Source organism: Erithacus rubecula (genome assembly GCF_903797595.1).
Source record: "Erithacus rubecula genome assembly, contig: SUPER_Z_unloc_5, whole genome shotgun sequence".
Classification (NCBI taxonomy): domain Eukaryota; kingdom Metazoa; phylum Chordata; class Aves; order Passeriformes; family Muscicapidae; genus Erithacus; species Erithacus rubecula.
This window is the reverse complement of record NW_027635819.1, coordinates 1,554,868-1,575,404: the sequence shown is the minus strand read 5'-3', so window position 1 is coordinate 1,575,404 and position 20,537 is coordinate 1,554,868. Positions and strand designations below refer to the sequence as shown.

The 20,537-nt window shown below is 38.6% G+C and overlaps 1 long non-coding RNA gene across 1 annotated transcript in view; it reads left to right on the top strand.

Moving 5' to 3' along the window:
• Positions 1–19,949, top strand: part of LOC306815034 — a 178,750-nt gene extending 158,801 nt beyond the window's left edge. Inside the window, exon 2 of the long non-coding RNA XR_013777304.1 lies at positions 19,857–19,949. This is a non-coding gene — a long non-coding RNA (uncharacterized lncRNA). The remainder of the gene's footprint in view (positions 1–19,856) is intronic.
• The last annotated feature ends 588 nt before the right edge of the window (positions 19,950–20,537 follow it).

The window sequence follows — 20,537 nt, the reverse complement described above, 5'->3', positions numbered from 1 at the left end:
TGGCTGAAAAAAATATTTACACAGAGGAATTCACCTCACCATTAATTATAATAAGCATGTTTTTAGATTTTGCTTACAACGTTTTCTATTAAGAAGAAAAGCTAACAAACTCAAATGCTCTTTTGAATATGAACTCTGTCTTGACAGTATATTCCAAAGACTTTTCTCAAAACAAATTAAAAAGATCACATGAAATACATATGCTCATTTATTATACATATACTGCTAAGACTTGCAGAAGGAAAAATGTGTTGCTCAAAAAAAACCACAAAAAATTTTGATTATCCTATCTGAGTTTAAATGGTGATGAGAAAACACTAATTTATCTATAGTTTAGATCAAAACAATTGACACAAACTCAGATTGCATTCTCTGTTAATTTTAGAGATTACAACTCTATACAGGTCTCCTGGGGGTGTGAAAGCTGATTAGTCTTTCATTTTGTCAATTATTTGTGAAAAAGTGTAGTTTGTATAGCTAAGATTTTGTTCATCTAACAATATTTTCTTTTACTAAGAAACAGTGGAAAATTTCTTAGAACATGAAAAGAAAAAGAATCTTTTTAGAAATAAAAACCTACTATGAAAACAAACTATCCCCAAGTGCTGTCTTGCTAAATCTAACAAGTTCCAACAACAGTTAATTTTGTCTGGTTCCTTGGTGGAAGGTTTATATTGCAAACACATTCCCAGTTATGCTGTAATCTGTCTAAAAGGTGGCATGATATCAACACTCCTGCAGCCAGGACCAAGTCTGTGGGTATGTGGGTAAGAGAAGTGCATCAAAAAAGAAACAAATCTTGGTTCCTGCAGTTCAAAGGCTGGTCCCATTAGAGCAGAAGGAGCTTATTTTGATTTTAGGTTTTGGTAAGAAAAACTGACATGAGTTTGTTTGTGTCTATTTGGCTTCTGCCAGATGGAAAGGTTTACTCATCAGAGGCAGCTGTTTTAGCAAATTACCTCACTGTGGTATAATGACTGAGTTACAACACGCTATTGAAGAAAATCCTTTCGTTTCCCAGTGAGATCATGATAACTGCAAACAATTTCAATAAGATTTTTGATTTACTTTGGAAAGGATTCAGTTGGAAACACTGGTGATACAATGATGTATTTCTTTTGTTCATATTTCTTTTTTATATGTATTAAGCATTTGGGTTTGTTTTGAACTAATGTATTTTTCATTTTCTCTGGAGTGATATACTTCGTATTAAAAAAATATAACTGCAGTTACACTGGGAAGGAAGTTATACTATATACAATATACCTTGCTGAAACAACTATTCCAAAACTCACAAAGAATTAATTCTTTGCTATTTGTACAGCTACTTTGTGCTTACATTATTAAAATAATTACAAGAGAAAATATAAAGCAATATAGCACAAGCTACATACACCCTGCATCCAGAAGGGTTATTTGAAGAGTCAAACTTTTTCAGGAGAGTTCAAGTGAAGAAGTCTTGGCTGATTTGAAGACCTGAATTAAAATAACCCACATTTTCGCCATGTCAATTTCATTGCTGTAACTTTTTCTGGAAACTAGATTAGCACGTTGGAGAGTAAAGTACCACAGAACCCTGGCATTTGGCAGGATCTTAGTCCCCTGGTCGCAGAGGTGCCTTAGGAGGTCTAGTAAAAATCAGCTGTGATGTGCTCTGGCAGAAGCAGTGCTTCCTGTGACTGCTGCAGCTACAGCCGCTCAGCACTTGCATTTGTAGAGGAAATGTCAATTTTGTCAGCTTTTGCTTCCCCAGCTCCATTTTGAGATATTTGTTACAGGCTGTACTTGCAGGATGAGACCTGAATTGGATGCACAAAAGGCTGTCCTAACTCCTAAACTGGCCTAAGTGCTCTTCCAAGCAAAAGTGGCTGTAGGGAGCCTTGCCCATGCACAGAGTGTCCCTGGCAGCAACACTCTTCACAGAACCCACGCCTTCAACTTAAAAAGCAAAATCTTTGTGGCTTCCTCTCTGATCAAGATGCTTCTTTCCATCATCTTTCCTTTGACTATTGGAGTGGAAGATGAACTTTCACTGCTGTTCATTAATATTTTAGGACACAGCTACAGCGATTGACCAGACGCTAATCCTTTATGAGCCCCTGGCCTCTTAAAGAGGTCACTTTCCTGTGCCAGACACTTGCAAGGTACTTGGTGAAAAAAATTACCATTAACAGAGAAAAATCTGTTCCCTGTTCTAGTTTGTACAGATTAAAATGAGCAGCAACAGCCTACATAAAGCAGTAGAGACTTGATTGCAAGAGAGCTTGACTCTGTTTATGACATCTGGCCACAGGGAGGGCACTCTGTACACACTACAGCATTATTTTAGGACCTTCTGGAGAGGATATAATACTTCAGCTTGGTTTGCAAGCTCTGTGGTTCCACAGTTCATTGATCTTGGACAGCCTCTGTAGGCCAGCAGCCACAGCAGCAAATTTAGTCTAGACAGAGCTCTTCTTTACTTTTATGACTGCAAGTGTATACTTTGAATGGACAACTTCACTGAGCTAATTCACAGCAAAGCCCACATTGTATTTTCAGAAGCACTGACCGACACAAAAGCCACCAGCAATTTAAAACTCCTTCCACCATACATAGTTGTCTTTCATTTTATCTCTTACAGACAATCATTTTTTTTATATGGTATTGTGAACCTCTTTGCAGGTTCCTTCACCAGTGAATCACTTCAGCACTTGTGCCATCTGCTGTGCGTACTTTTACCATCTCTTTTAATAATAATTTCTCATTATTATAATGTTGCTTATTATTAATAAGAAATTTGAGTTCCACTGTCACATTTTGCCAGTTCAAAATGAGTCATTTATTCTTCTTCTTCTCAGCTTCTTTATTTAGAATGCACAACATTTACACAGTTATCCTATGCTGAATATGCAGTATAGGGTACACTCAATGAGCATTGTGTAGCAATATATATAATACTGTCCCTCATATTTGTATCTCAGTATTCAGCTGTAAGGTCTGTATTTTGCTTACATAATTCATATATTCTGAAACCTGAGAAGCATTATAAAAATTCTGTGTATGTATAGTAAAGATCATAATCAGATACAACAGGGGAGCTCTTTTTCAGGAATATGTTATTCAATTCCCAAATCAGAGAAAACCTTCATGATTATCCTATCTCTAGTCCACCTGAGAAACCAGCTCAGTTTAATAGCTTGTTTTTCCCTAAGCATACAATAGGGATTTATTAACCTGCAACATTTCCTTCTCTATATCACCAAGCATTTCATTTGGGAAAGGATCTTTAGATAGAGGAACCACTTGGGAAATCTGCTGGAAACTTGCATGCTGGAAAATTACACTCATGATAAACCTTGGTTTTGCTGGGCACTGGGAGGGGAGGTGGGTGTGTGAGCAGGCAGGATTGGCAAGTTACAGGCAGAAAAGTGGGCTGGTGCCAAGGAAGCTGCCAGGAGCCAGGGGCAACTAGACTGGGAAGAACATCTGGGAGTGAACTGGGGTGTGGGACTGGCAGTGACTGCCTGGGTTGCTGTCTCTGGCCTTTTGTAAAAGCAGACAGTCCTGCAAACAGCCAGTCATCAAAAGGGTCCACAGAGCTGTTGTCTCACATCCCCCACATCTTCCACCAGCCATAAAAACCCTTTCCAACACCCCACAGCAAAATTAAAATCTTTAGTACAAAACCGAAGCCACAGAAGCTATAAAGTGTCTAAGGAAACGAAGCAGAAAGGAATAAGGACACTTTTAATGCACTATATCCATGAAGTAGCAGGAAACATGGAAGTTAACAGGCGACTTTGGAAAACAGATTCCACCACAGAGGAAGACAAAATAATTGCAATAGGCTTTCCAGTGTGACCTTGGGAATTTTTTTCCTGAAGAGTATATTTTTCAAAATATGTATGCAATTTCCAAGATGGAAACCTTGATCTTGGGCCACATTCAAATTTGGTAGCTCTCTTCCCCACAATTATTCAACAAATATTTTGTGAATGGGTGAAAGTTCAAATTCTTTCCACTTATTTAAAATTCCATGTGTCCAGAGTGATTGCTTGGAAATTCCCATTTGGTCATAGAATAAGATCTGCCCAATGATGAATGAATTTCCAGGTAAACCAGAAAACACTGCTGACTGAGAAATAAACTGTTTTTTTAAGTGTTTATGGTCCTTGGTCACTGTTCACAGAGATGGCAAAACGTATTGCTCTCATTAAAAAATCCATGTATTATTTCTTCCCTATGATATGTGGAGTGCTAACTTTTCAAAGTTTAGTAGAATCTATTTTAAAAAGGCAAAGCAAAATATTTATTTCTTTTCCTTCCCAAAAGTGACTAAACTATATTCCACAGAAATGAAGAACTTTCTATTCAAGATCAATTGTTTCAGACTGAACTGTTATAAATAATTTCCAAATGTTTATTAATGTTTATTAGTGAGAAGGAATAAATGTGTTTAGAAATAGAGAATAGTTTTATCACAGAGTTGATTTGTTTCTTGATAGCAAATAAAAGAGTACTAAACTGTAAAAACACAGTTTTTTGAAAAGACACTCACTGCCTTCCAAGGGATTTTAGACAATATTTCACAACACTAAATGACAGACAAACTGGAAATATCTGGATGAGACAAATGACTTTCAAATGTGCAAGGTTTTCATTTTATTAACCAGAGCACATGTAACTAATCTTGGAACCCAGATAACTATTCTTTTCAAAGCAATTAGTCCTGCTTCATTAATATGCTGCTTAACATTTGCTTGGGACTTTCTTTTGATTTTTTTTCTCTCATGAGTGAAGTGTATTTTGAATTTTTAAAAAAGATAATTAGAATAGATTGCATGCATTAAATCTGGGAACATCTACAGGCAGGCACTCAGAAGGCAAGAGATTGACATTCGACCTTGAAGCATTAGAGAAGTCATAGACATTTGGACTGAGACACAAGAGTCTCAATTTCCCTTGTATATTACAGAGAAATGGATTTGTGCAACCGAAAAAAGCTTATCCCGGATTCTCATTTAACTTCTACCTTCCTGTGGCTCTCTTATTTTGCAGAAAAAAATGTAAGGCAACAGTAGAATTAATGAATTGAGTGATTTTGCAGTATCATATTGCATAATTCAGAGAATTCTGTATTATTTTATTGCATTACCAGAGATAGCATAGCTCCATTCCTACTAGAAATTAATTAAACAGGCATTCTTATGAGTCCTGCTATCAGCTAAGAATGTTTTGTTTTTCTTAAAGAAATTCAGTAGTTATCATCTTGTCTTGATCTTCTTGGAATCTGTTAATGGGTCTTGGTATGACAGAAGGCATGAAGGTGATGGCCTTTCCTATCAGCCAGTTGAAAACCTCATAGTGAACATCAAGCTGTGGTGCAGAAGCCTGGATGAATCTTTGCTTCACAGCATCTAAAGCCAGAGGGCTTTTTAGATCTCATGTGCCATGGTGGTTACTAACTCTTAATAAGTCAAATAACATCATTTAAATCAAAGGTTTTCTGTTCAATGCAGAGAAAAAGTGAGAAATTGAGGTACTACTGACTCCCAGAAGGAAGTCCTTTGACAGTACAGAAGCAGTGTTAGAGGTGGCTACTGTAGGAAGTTGTAATGTGTCTCTTCATCCTATGAAAAATGCTTGTGTCCAAAGACTTTTCCAATATTTTTCTCCTTGCCTGATTCTTAAGTGACCTTTTGGCACTGCATACATGACCAGAACATGCTGGAGTTTGGGGATCACTCCCTCTGCCATGAGGGAGAGGTAGTAGCTCTATTTCATATTTAGCAAGGAGTGACTACAGGAGAAGGAGGAAGAAAAAGAAAGAAACAAAACTATTGCAATGCCTCATCAAGAGGTCTTTAAACCCAAATCTCCCTGTTTCAGTTTATCAGGCTGGATCTATTCCCTCCATTTTCTTTTCAGTTATAAAGAGTTTTTATTGATAAACTCCAAAAGTCTGCAATTCTGTTACCAGTAACACTGTAAATTCAGAGCAAATAGTTGCTTAATCCCTTGCATTCTTTGAAGAAAATTGACAAAACTGTGAGCTCTGACTGTCTCTCCTGGATTCAGCTGAGGCATTTTCTGCTGCTGTGGCTTTTTCTAGTATGAGAGCTTTGAACTAGGGCAGCTGAGGAGCCAGTACATATCCACATCTACCATGCCCACTTCAGGGCAGTAACCTTTGGCAGCAGCACAAAGGGACAGCTGAGAGCAATAACCTTGTAAATATCCCCATTACAACTTGCCAGAAACCGTGAGTCAGAGTCCCTGACATGGACATGTTATCTGAGAAGATGATGGAAGATTTGTGATGCATTTTATTCATGTCTCAAAATAACGTCTCATCTCTCTCTGGTCTGTGTTCCTCCTTACTCCCACAGGCACATCATTTCTCATCGTTCTTTCCTTCACACTGCCACTGCAACTAATTCACCTGGAGCAAAATCCTGCTCATTTTTGTTGCCAATCCAGCTGATCAGCACAATGCAGTCTGAGGGTTACTTTCCTTTTTTTTTCTCCTTTTTTGCTTTTGGTTTGTTTTTTTTTTTTTTTCCTGAAGTGTAGTTAACTGGATAAACCCTGTGCCCAGCAGCATTGCAATTGACAGCCATTTCTCAGAGGCAGTCTCCCTCCCTCAGTGTGCTGAGCCATTACACAAGCTAAACTCATCATGTGCGAGGGCCAGGCCAAAAACAGAGCCCCAGGCTTCTTGAAAGGCAAGCCAATGTGTTAAGCAGCTAAGCACTCAGCCTGCCAGCCCTGTGCTGTAGCTACAGCAACGCTGTGACCATCTCGTGGGGCTCTCTGTAAGTGACCTGCTGCTTCCTAACCAATTTGCCTTGGTACAGTATAATCATGAATCCACAACAATAGCTCTGTACAGTATATTACTAGGCTAATCAGATATTTTATTGGTGAGGTACTTCTTAAAGCTAGCATTTCATTTTGCCTCCTTTGCCTTGTAGAAGTCCTGCTGCTGAGGCAATGGATAGCTGTAAAGCTAATGGTCTTTCTCAAACTCCCCCTTCTGAGAGAGAGAGAAAGAAATCACAGTAATCTCCAGCCTTTTGTGTTAAAATAGAAAGAAAACAAGAATCATTCAAAAATTATGTGCCAGGCAGCCTGTATTAATATTTATGTTGACATTAATATTGATAAGAAGGCACCTTGTGCTTTGTTGTCTACCCCCAGCATCCATAAGCCCCCTGTTATTCAAGCTAGTAGCCATTACCTCGCATCTCCCTCTGTACACAAAGCTTCAAACAGCCTTGGCAGGGCTCCAGCTCACTTACGCTTAAATGGACACTCAAGCTTCAGCGGACACACAGCTAAATAGAGGCCAATAATTCAATACAGTATGACTGTACTGAGGCTTCTAGTAAATCCATCAGGCAGTAAATATCATCTGAAGCCAATGCAAGCTTTTATCTTTCCAATTTTGTGTATGTCTGTGTGAAGCCCAGGCATTCAGCGAATCATGTAATTTATTCTGCAGTGCAGATCCTGGGCTGTCTCAGACATCATATTGACTTTTTTTCCATCTGTCAGGGGCAGTCACTGCTACGCTTTTGTGCAAACGCATCACATTGCATTTATTTATTTATTTAATCCACTCTCTAGCGCAATTGGGCAAGGACACATTTTTGCAGATCAACAAATACTAAGAAAAGCATCTGAATATCATTACAGCAGCGTGTTAAACATTTGTCCTAACCAGTTTGTTAAATCAGCAAATGCACTTCCAGCAAATGCTTGTAATGGCTCAGAAAAGGCTCCCTACTGCAATGTTTTATTAAGCCTTAAATATGCCCTGCTATTTTCCTTTGCTCTTTAGGTCAGTGGAGATGCCAGTATAGTGTAAATAATACCAAACACCTGGGCTTATTGATTTGTGCTCCATATTTGAGAGGATATTTGAATCCAGTGGATGACACAAATAAAAAAATATTTAGCACAAATCAGGCTAGTGCTCTCTCCCAGAATTGTAGGGTGAAAACTGCCCTTTTTCAGGGAGAGGAGATGTGTGCACTCCATGAGAGCAGCTGGGCTGGCCAGAACCTTCATCCCAGCAGTGGGCATGTGCCATCAGTGCCAACTTCATGCTCACAGTCTGCCTGTGTACTGGGAGATATGACAGGAGAAAAACACTAAGTCTAGCCCTTAAAGCTAGCATTTTCTAGCACTGAAGGACTGGTCTGCCTCAGAGTTACAAAGCCAAAAGGTCTTGGCCAGGAGATTCAAGGTCAAAATTAGACACTACGGGAAGCTTGTGACAGCAAGCATATTTTAGCAGCTGGACCATATACCCATGTCATTGTTATATCAAAGAAATTAGTGAACTATCTCATTTCCCTAAAATATAGCTAGCTTTTATTTTCAAGGGAGACAGGTGAGACTTAACTACTTTTAAAAAAAGTCTTCATTTAGAAAAATTCACACATTACATATATATACTTTTTTTTCCCCTCAAACTTCCCAAACATGTTGCACAACAATATTGAGCACATATCATACTAATATACAGAGTTTGGTTCAGAAATCCTCCAGGGTTACAGAAGCCAGACACAAGCATCTCTGGGAGCTCACCATACTGACCTGTGTGTTTCTACTGCCTTTAGCGTTTGTGACTTTTTTTTAAGGTCATGCATATGGGTTTTAGTAAAGATGCATTCACACTGTAGCCACAGTTCCCTTTTGACTACTACCAGTGGTAATCAAATTGCAAGGCCAAACTTGAGCTGCTAGCCTTTGCAACAAGAGATTGCAAGAACAGAGCAGGTGTGCTTGGTGGCTGCAGTCCTGTGCAGCAAGATTTCTGGGGCCAAGTATGGGAACAGAGAGGGATATGATGACTACTGTGGCCTTCATCATGCATGATGCAACAGCAAACACTGCAGTCAGCCTGACCAGAGAGTTTCCTTATTTTTCCATTTTTCTTCAGCCCAGAAAAGCTATTATATTCAGCCTGTGCCCCTCCTGAGCCCTGTCACTCAGCAATTGATTGGAGATTCTGTTTTACAGTGCCAGAGCGGGCATGGGAGATGTGTCCTACCAGAGGCATTTTCTTGACAACAACCATTCTTCAGCAATGTGGGAGTCTGAGATTCATACTCCAATCTGGTACCCACCTGAGGGCAATGTCCATAATCAGATATGCAGCAGCTGCTGTTGGGCTATAAACTGGAACACTGAGGACCACTAAGACAGATTTATTGCCACTAACATGTAGCTGATGTCTGGCTCTTCAGATATCTTTTTCTTGGGCCAAACCAGCATCCTTTCCTTAGCCAAAGGCAGGAAGACCACAGACTTAAGGAAATGAAAGCTCCAAAGACTCCTGGAAAACATGTAGGTAGAGGGAAAAAAAAAAAAAAAAAAGAAAAAAGGCAGACAAAACCATGAGATATACTTAGGCCTTCAGGAACTTTGAGAAATAAGGGCAGTCTAATCATGCTACAACTACATAACAAGGAAACTGAAAGAGAGCAGATAGATTATTCTCCAGGACAGAAAAATGAAAAGAGTAAGATGGCATCCAATGTCATCTTCCAAAAATCATAAAATATTTGCAAAGATCACAAACCACTAAGCTATCTCACAAAAAATTGAACCAAAAATGCAAATCTCAATAGGTGTAGTCAGTAGGCACTACCCAAAAGAGAGAGCTTTCCTTGTCCTTGATCAGTTCTGATAAAAGTGAAAATCACCCATCCAGACTGCCTTGTGGGACAGGGCTTGAGTTCAAAGCAATCCCACACCTTTGTTTGATCTCCACTGCCAGATAAACCATTTGGCTTATGTCACTCCAGACTCAATACAGGGCTCTCTGCACCACCAGGGAATTTAGATGCAGTGAAAGATCATCATCAAGATAGTAATAGAACAGAGATGTAGTTGTTTTAATAAAATAATGTCATATAATTCCTCTCAGACAGTGCTCCTCCAGCACATTTTTAAACCCACTGGCAATCATAAACTGTAGAAACTCTACATTTGAATAAAAAAGGGCACATTGAGGAAGAAAATTTAATGATAATTAAATACTACTTTTATTCTGTGGACATGGTATCTCTAAACTAGTTTTGCTGGAATTTACAGAAATGTGAGGTCTGGCTTTTCTTGGTTTTGTTTTGTTTTTTTTTTTAATTTTTTTTTTCCTGCAATAGATCAGATATGTCACACAACAGAACTGAAAAATCAAAACTATGTTACTGCTTATCCATGTCCTTGCAGATGTTGAATATTTGAATGATACCAGCTATAATGAAAGCAACAGTCGAGTACTCTGTGCTTTCCTGAATCAGACACACAACATACAGCCTGAAACAAGGGAACATAAATTTTACTTTTAAACATTGGCACAGAGGAATCTGAGTCTCCTCACTACCTGCACTCCTTGTCCTCCTCTCTTTCCACAAGCTCCCACATGCACACATGCAGAGAGGCAATAGCACCCAAACATGCATCAGTGCACTCTTATTAACCTCCAGTTAGAAAGTACTGCCTTGAACACATTACTTACAGTAGACTGAAAAGCAGCATGCTGCTTTTCTAAAGAAACAAATTAAAAGGCAACTCACTGAGCAATTCTCCAACACCTGAGAGCAATTAATGTAAGCAGAAACAGGAAACATCATCAATTATTTAAAACAAAATGAATACATAACACTGACCTTCTCTAGCACTCATCAGTTTTATACCTCCATCTGAATAAACTCAGGGGAGACAAAACCACAAGACAGACCTACACCACAGGTTAAAAAAGTGCAGCAAATTCTGAAAGAGAGTTCTCTGTCTCCACAACTTGTCCTCAGCATTTTTAGCTCTGCAAATGAGACTTAGGCTGTCAATCACTATGTTTTGATACATGCACCCTTGCCTCCTATATTTTGAAATCCTGTATTCTTTACTGTGCCTTTCAGGCTTGTTTTGTCAAAAGGAGAAAAACCAGACTATTCAGACCACATGAGAGTGATCAAAGAACAGTAGATATCATCTTCTGTAAGTTGTCAGTGCCTGAATTTAATGAAAAAAAAAAAAAAAAAAAAAAAAAAAAAAGAGGCATTCCTAGGTCATGCTGATTTGGTCAATATAGAGAAGGGGTTTTTAAGCCTCCAGAGCATCACAGACTTGGATCTGGGCAGATGGGATTTCAAGGGGACATGGAGTTTATTAGCTGATGCAATTGCTGAACATAACATGCAGCAGAAGGAGAAGGATATTTGGCACACTAATGGCTAAAGATTTTCAGAGAAAAGCCTATTAGACACAAAGTACAATAAGTCCTTTGTGACTCTTCAGGCTAAACAAGGCTTGAAGTGCTGGTGCCTCTTGTTCCCCCAACTCCTATTAGCAGTTTCAAGGAAATTCACAAGTGCTTCTTTCCAAGTAACACAGGCTTCCATGAGGTCATCTGCTTAAAATCCTCCTATAGACATCCAGAGTCTTGACTAATTGTTTCAAATAAAGTCCTCTATGTCTTTACTAGGAAGTCTAAGTAGATTACTAGTCCTCAGGATAAGATTAATGTTTTTATTGCTCTTAGGATGCTATTAAGCACATTTCAGGCCTTCCTTTTTTTTTTTTTTTTTTTTTTTTTTTTTTTTTTTTTTTTTTTTTTTTTTTTTGGAAGGATAGAGCCACAAGAAGTGACAGGGAGCCCAAGAATGACATATAGGATGTCAGCATGCAAGCTATTAAAAGAAATGGTGTGCTAACTGTTGCGTTTTAAAAGAGAAATAAATAAATTATGCCAAATACTGCCAGGCATTTTACTTATATATTTATTTACTTTAGCTCTGTGACTTCCAATGATTTAATTAGAAAGAAATTTAGAATACAATATTTCTTCAGTAGTACCTAAATACCTTTTGGGGGAGGAGGAAATCTGAACAATTTCTCTCTGAAGAAGCCCAGTATTGCCTGCAGGAGAAACAGTGAAGCACTTTTCCATGCAGGAGCTCTTGCCAAGCTGCTTCAGCCAGTGTTGAGGACTGACAAGGCAGGGGCAACCCAGGAACCATGGCAGCTAGGGAGGAGAAGCTCCAGCAAGGATGGAAGGAAATGTGGAGAGCAGCTCTCCAGGACCTAGAAAGTGATGCTGCAGGCAGGGCAGGATTGGCCTTTCCTCAGGGAGCCATCCTGCCCCAGCAGCAGCATCCTGGCTCCCCACAGCTGGCTCTGTGGTGCAGCTCACTCTGGGGACTTATTTGGGCCAGTTTGTGCAGGCACAGAACCTGCCAGGAGATGCACTGCTCCCACCAGGACTGATATGTTGGCTATCCTGCACAGGAGGAAGAGCTACAGGGACTCTGAGGTGTAATCTGTTTAGTGGGTTATGCACAGCTGGAGCCACAGAAAGGTAAAGGGAAAGCTTTATAAAGGAAATATTTAGCAGTGCAAAAGTAGAGTCATGTCCAAAAAATTAGACCTCTCTCTCAGCAATAGTAACACTCAGGCATACCTAACAAAAATCCTTAAGAAAATCCTTAATTGTGCTAAAGGTCTTATTATAAATAACTTTTAAAAAATTGGCCCAGTTCATACGGCCTTTGGCAAAGAAAGAGATCAAAGCCAGAGTTTTATGGACCTCTAATCCTCTAAGCTTTTTCCCCAGTGCACAGCCTGAGTCCTAAGACTCAGTGCAGCAACATATATCTGGAACAAAGACTTCAGCAGGATGGAAGAGCAGATTGGATGTTTACATAGATATTAAAATTTGCTGAGTTGAGAAAGTAATAAAAATGAGAATACTGGAAGGAATGTTAACTCACAGTTCAGGACTTAACTAATGGAAGCATCAATGCAGAGCTTAAAGAAGGCTTGCCCTAAGAGCCAAGAGTTCAAAGAAGCAGAGACAACCAATATCAAGACCAGAGTTTCTAAATTTTAAAAATATTTTCATTCGCTTCTCTCAGAAGCCAAATAAAATGTACCAAGAGGCCCTTGGAAGAAACCTAGGGCTATGATTAACTGCTGACATCAAAATCAAAAGTTCTCTGATTGCTCATCATGTTCTTCTCACCATTCACCATGTACGGGTGACTGTTGCAAGTTCAGAAAATCATGACAAACTGCTAAGAAATAGATGATTTTAAACAAAATATTAATTTGTATTTGTATTTTTAGGCAACAAACAGTGCTCTATATGATAAATATCCTTACTGATGGTATGTAATAGCATATCACTATCTCAATTTTTAATAATGATATCTCAATTTTTCATTCGCACTTAGTGTAATAATATAATTTAACATAACAACACTTGAACTAAAATCAAAAATATCTTCCACGCTCGCCTGCTCCAAAATCGTATCATTCAGACAACCTCCTTCTGATATTCAGGCCACTGAATGATCACTGTGTGATTTGCCATCAGCCAAAATGTAATCTGAAAACACAAACCAGAACAGTCCAGAGAAATAAAAATGGTGCCGAGGGGCTCAAAACCTCATGCAAGTTCCAGCCTGGCTGCAGATCATCCCCAGCCACTTTGCAGAGACAATACCATCCCCAGACTGCAGCAGTAAATCTAAAGACTTATAAAGCCTCATATCTAGTGTGGCTGCACCTCAAGTCCCATGTTCAGCATTAGGACATCATCCCTCAATTCCAAAGGGACAGAGGTGCTGGAGCTCACCCAAAGAAGGGCAATCAAGCTGGTGAAGGGTCTGGAAAACAAAGTGTCATGAGGAGCATCTGAGGAAGCTGGAGCTGTTTAGTCAGGAGAGGAGGAGGACCAGGGGCAACCTTGTCACTCTCTACAACTGCCTGAGAGAGGTTGTAACAAGTGGTCACCATTCTTTTCTGCCAGGTCTCAAGTGACAGGACAAGAGGACTTGGTCCTAAAGTTGCCTCAGGGGAGATTCAGTTTAGACAGATTTTTCTCAGTGAATGTGTAGTCATGCACTGAAATAAATTGCTCAGGGCAGTGGTAAAGTCGCTGTCCCTGGAAGTGTTCATGAGGCATCTCGATGTGGCACTTTGGGATGTGGTTTAGGAGTGATTATGGCAGCACTGGGCGGGTGGTTGAACTAGATGATCTTGAAGACCTCTTCCAGCCTTAAAGATTCGTTGTCTCTGTGGCTATAGCACCTGCACAGCATCTTTGAAGGAGGTGTATATCCACTGTGCCCACACACTGAGCAGCTGTTTTGGGCCTTCCTTCTCAGTCTGGAATAATCTCCTTCAACTTATCTGCAGAGGAAAAAACCCAAGCCTGGGCCCACATATGCAAACAGGCAGGACATGGGTGAGCCCACAGCTGTGTGCCAGGTCACTGCCACAAAGGGAAGCTGCCAGACTTCTGCTAAGTTCAGCATTAGTGAGGATTTTCCAACCTTCACTTGAAGGTAACCTTCAATTTCAAGAGAGGGAAATGAAGATAATATTTTCAAAAAGCCTTCAGACAATGTTGTTTACAGTAAGATAAGGTTAGGTTTAGTCTGGACTTATCTCGAACTGTCAAGATTGACTGAATGTGATCATTTTCCTGGAAGAAATCCACAGCAATATCTTCAGTCAGGTCTTTTTTAATATAAGTTAATAATGGTGCATTAAAATCTACAATTCTCATTTAGCTACTGAAAAAGTGACAGCAGCATTCCTAGTAGTGGACAATCATTCTGTACCAAATATTTATTATCAGCAGATAGAGTAGAAAGTTGAATATGAACAGAGCTTTCCTATGCTATACAGTATCTATGCATTGCACCAAGGTGTGCTTGTTTGCGTAATTTTTATTCTCCATACATAACTACATACACAATGTACATAGCTCAAGGAATTAGTCTAAGTTATGATTAGCAATAACAAACATTTTTTCACTATATATAGTGACACGGACACTGTGCTTTCATGGGCAAATGTAAGACAATGAGTCATCCATTAGTCTTCAGACAACAGTTACCTTTGTTTCAATGTTAGGGATATACAGGTTTGATATAAAGATCTGACTGTGGTTTAAAGAGCCACATGTTTTCTAGAGATGTGGCATTAAGCATTACAAACACTATGTTTTGGCCCAACTATCCATGCATGCAAAGTAAGCACATAATGTTTGCTGAAATTGGCAGTTTTAAATCTATTTACCTTTCTTCAACTCCTACATCAATGTGTAAGTTAGATGCCATTGTTTCTGAAATGGAAGCTGGGATTTTGATATATCTACATTTTGTACTTATGTTTTGTTTAGCTATATTCAAAGTAAATTTTATTTTACTGTAATTTCACCATAGCCCAATATTATTTCTAGTGAGTAATAGTGTGTTCCTGGGAAATAATTTCAATACTGTAATGTGTACAGAAGTAGATACCACCTAGCAAGTTAATGAACAAATTTTCTGTTTTGCAACCCACCAAATGACTGCAAAAAAGCTCTCAGTCTTATGCAGTAACTTGATTGTTATGGGACTTACTACATTAGTGTTGCATATAACTGCTTGAAAAATAGAGCTGTTTTGAAGCTAGAAATTCACTTTCCTTTAAAACTATAAGCAAATGCTGGCATGTGAAAGAGTTCTAACTGTCTTTGTGATTGGCCTAAAAATAAAAGATATGTTTGCACATTTTTATTTTTAAAAATTCAGTTCAGGACAGATTAAACAAATCAAGTTGTGCCAACAATACATTCTAAATTTGAATCTCTTTTTATAGAAATTTCCAACTTAAAAAATCTTTGTTATGCAGAACAGAGTATTTCACCTGACTGAAGATTGTGCTCCGTCCTTATGGCAATAAAAGACTTAGACTTTTTGGCATGGCCGAAAATTAATCAATTCTGCCAAGCAAAAATTCAGAGAGCAATTTTGTCAGACTTGATGTTAAGGGTGTCTTTTCTTAATCAGGGTGATAGCTGCTCTCCAACCTGCTCCAATTAAGAGGAATTTACTGCATTCAGAACCTGTGTATACTATGGTGAATAGATTAAAAATTATTGCATGTCAAAGTTTCAGAAAATAACTCTAAGGAATTAATATCTTTTCCCTCAAACTCTTTTGTGAAGCTTAAATGCCTGCCTGTCTGACACGTCAGTTTTTTTCTGGCCTAATAATTTCCAACATGCCCTTTGCCCTAGATCCTTGAAATAAAACAAGGATGGCATTTGTCAGCAAGTTTCTCAAGTCTGCTACCTCTCATTCCATGAGCTGTCACTTGAAAAGGTACATTTAACTTGTGAAAAGGTCACTTTTCGACTAAGAAGAGAGCTTGATGTTTTAGATGATTTGTGTCTTGATCCAAATTCCATTTGACTCTACAGAAATAGCTTGCACATGCGTAAGTGCCCATACATCTGTATGAGCGTGTGGGCACACACAAATGAGAAACACAACAGGACACTCACCCTCCCACATTAAATAATTTACCCTCCTTGGGATTCAAATATACACATAACCCTAAGGCTTTCCACCAGCAGCCTATGTAATGACTCTTGCCATATCCAGCTCAGCTTACCATGCCTTTGTGCATCTACCACACCTTCAGATTTGATGTCCTATTTCAAAGCAGATGAAGAAATAGCTTACAAGAAATACACAAGTGGATTTTAAAATACAAGGAAGAGATCCTTAATTCAGTTACTCAGTATGTTTTTCTTTCTTCTAAGAAGTGTCTTCTTGGTGTGAGAGCACTGGCTCTTGTGGCTGGCAGGCAGGCAGATAACCTATCTCGACAGAAGAAGGAAGTCATCCCACAGCTCACCTGGATGAATCTCAGTCACCACCAGCACACCACTATCATGAGCAGCAGTCACAGGTTTTTGCAGCTCACAAGTCCATCAGATGTCTGTATCAATGGTATAAGCAACAACAAAAGTCACACATAAAAAGAGAAATCCTAACCAAAAAGGTCCAATTGCCTCATAGTTACTTGAGGAACAGGGATGAGATGGGTTAGTGTGTAGCTAGTTTTCCCATCTGTATGATGCTTCTGTAGGTAATTTCATCATCTGAATTAGAGCACACATTTTCCAAAATCATCCAGAATTCACCCAGGCTGTCAGGCATCTCTGGCAACGTGTTAAATAAAACTCATAGACAAAATCAGTAAAACATCATCCTGCTGGCCCCAAAAGAGCTTTGGATCACCACTGCTTCCCAAAGGAGACCTGGCTGTCTTCTCACCCAGCCAGGGAAGCCTCTTTCCCCTCCATCTCACAGTGGCACCAGCTGCACAGCATGTTGGTGGCTGTGTGTGGCCTCTCTGCTGAGCAGAATATAGCATGATCTATATGTTCTGCAAGATAAGGCTTTGCAGCAGCAAATTTTCCCTGCCCCCCTGACTGATATATGAAAGACTTTGAAAGACTAGGCCAATGGGTATCAGGTATCCACTGTCATTAGGACACGTCCTGTGGATAGGTATTTACAGCCCACAACTGTTTTCCTTTCTAACAGCTGTCAAACATTTTTCTGGAGCAAGACAATGTAAGTAACAGAAGCTTGAATGTAGCTCTTTAAAACTGTTTGTATTTCATGAGGTGAAGAAAACTCCTTTTGGTCCAGTGGAGACTTTTAACTGAGTATATAATAAAGGATTTAGGATTTTTTTTTCTTTCTCTTTCTTTTATATCATGTAGATGTGTAAAAGTAATGGTAATAGGTTTTCCTCTTTGCTTGTAATATAAGGTGTTTCTGACAGGAAGGAAATTCAAGACGACACATTCCTGGCTCAGTTGGGTTGCTCTGACTGATGTGGTCTGGTTACCTTTTCCCCCCTATTTTCTTTTTAAAAATACATTATCACAGGGAAATCTGCACCTCAGACTGAGCCATGTATTTCTGCTACAAAGGTCAGCCCATTATATAATTTTACACATATGTCCAATACAAATCAATTCTCTTTGGCTCAAGTGCACCTAAAGAGGTCCAGAGTACATTCAATCTAAATTGTATCACATTCTCCTCAATCAAATTCCCAAGAATTTTATTTTTTTTTCAGTCCACTGGGGCTAAAGAGTGTTAAAAGCCAGCTAAACTCAAGATAGAAAAATATTTTAACAGGTTGACTAGAATACTTAAAGATGAGACAGGTAATAGGCATCAAAATGAGCCCTGGATTTTGATGACCTGCAGGAAGGCACTTGGTTGCTTTACATGATGAGACACAACATGACAATTGAAATTTCATCATTGTTATACAAGTTTTCTGTAGAATTATCACTTCTGAAATCTAAAAATTAAAATCAAAATATTTTGCTTTGTTCTATGTGAATAGCATTTATGAATCCCATTAATATGAAACAGATGTGCATTATTTAGAGTGAAGTGTTAAAAATTTTATAATGCAAAGTGAATCATAGAATCATTAAGGCTGAAGAAGACCCCTAAGATCATCATGTCCAACCATCAACACAGGACTACCACAAAATTCACCATCCATGCTGGCTGCATGGATAGAATCTTAGCAAAGAAAAAAGAAAACTGTGAAGAGGCAGACAATCACTGTTATAAATTATTCAAGAGCAAAATGTTCAAGTAATATTAACCTAAAACTATAGTTACCCATTTTTCTCCAATGGATGAAATAACCTAGTTTCTATTCAAGTGTTACTACCCAAGTAAAACTGATTGATGCTAACTGAGCAGACTGGGGGAAAATTTCATCAGGATGCCCAAATTTTGTTCCTTCTTGCTTAATCAATAACACCTCTGCTAAATTGTGCAGCATTTTGTTGCGAAAGTCTTAGCAAAGAAATTGGTCTGTGGCAAAATGAATAAAACATTTGCCTTAGTACTGGAGTAATGACCCTTAAGTGCCTGAGAAAAATGAGCTGCAAAGACTTCTTCCTTTTACAGAGGCACTTGAAGTAACTGCTAATAAGGTGAAAAGGGTGATGTTTAAGGGTGGGGATAAAACAGGGTATGTTCCTCATACTTGAAGTGTCTGCCCAATCCTTTGCTGACACAAGTACACATCCATGGGTTCCTGAGGTATGAGTTTGTTTTTATCCCCTCACCTCTTCCCTATTGCAGCTTTTACACCAGCATTAATCACCTTCATCTTTCCTCGTTCTGTTTCCACGGAGCTTATTGTGTCACCACAAAGACATTGATCAAGTGGTGGCTGACAGGATGCAGCTATTTACTTTGAAGCCATGGGAGCATACAGGGCAGGGAAGCACAGTGAAAATCTGCATTGGCTGGCACTTACAATTCCTGAGCAATTCATATGTCTCCTTGAACACGTCCCCAAAGGCAAAGAATAATGACTTAGGTTTCCTTACAGAAATGTCATTTTTATCTGAGGCATAAAGTAGTAAAGGAAGAAAAAAACCCACTACATATTAAGCGTGATTAAAAAGACTTATTTAAAGATAATTACAGAGGAATGTAAAACCAGTGACTGAATGGTGGAGGATTATTTACTGTCATTTCAAATTAACTTACTTTAAATCCATCTAAAGCATACTTGAAGTTGAGGCCTTTCTTCTGATTTCTATTTTAAAAATAGAAGAAGAGAAAGAAGAGAAACCACTGGCTTTGGGTGTGTATTTCATTAGATAATATAATTGGTAGACAGCTGCTGACAACAAAATGCTCATTTAAGAAAGCAGTGATTTGAAAACTAGTGTGAGGTCATGTAACCTCATTATTCTCTTTACATCTTCTATTAGGTCAAAATACCAATACCTTTTCCAGCAACTTTCATCTCAGGCAGCATATGCCAGCTCTTCACTTTCAACTCTGGCTTTTTTATTCTTCAGAAGGATTACAATCTGCAACACCACTGCTTCATTTTCATTACATTGCTGTTCTGTCTTTTAGGGGAAATCAGTTTCACATTGTGTTATTCTTATACTCCTTAACAAGGTTTAGAAAGAAAAAGAAAAATGAATCCTTTTAAATTAAGAGGTCCCGGTTTGATAGCACTCCCAAAAAAAAAAAAAAAAAAAAAAAAAAAAAAAAAAAAAAAAAAAAAAAAAAAAAAAAAAAAAAAAAGAAAAAAGAAAATAAAAGAAAGCTCCATTATATGAATAGTTTGCTTGAAAAGGATATGCAGCAGTGGAACATTCAAATCCCAACTGTCTAAGCTGAATTCATTGATGTGTATTATCTGCTGGCTGCTATCATTAACAAGGCAGCTTTAAAGGGACAATTCTTAAAGCCTGCACAATTTCTTTGGGTAAAACTCTGAGGACGGCCTCTCTATCCTTTAGCTGAAAAAAGAAATTCTCTTGTGTGTGAACACATATAAAAAAATTGTCTCCTCTTGGTGGACTTTCACAGTCTTTGTCAGAGTTTCTTTGCTTGACTCATAATACCCTTTCTGTGCAAGGGTTTATTTCTGAACATTTACATGGAATGATAATGAAGTCCTCTGGCTGATTAGTAGCAAGCAAGCCCTCCTTCCAAGTGTTCTGTAGGTATCTGCTGTTGCTTTCCTTAGCCTCCTCCAAAGGAAGATTTTAGGAGAAAGCCTAATGTATTCTCCCCTATTCTATTCTAATGTATTCTACCCAATGATTTTGTAGGAGTTGATGTGAGTGTACTGACCTGCCATTTTATTTTAAGTAAGTTTTTATTTTCTGACTCCTTGATTAACTTTTA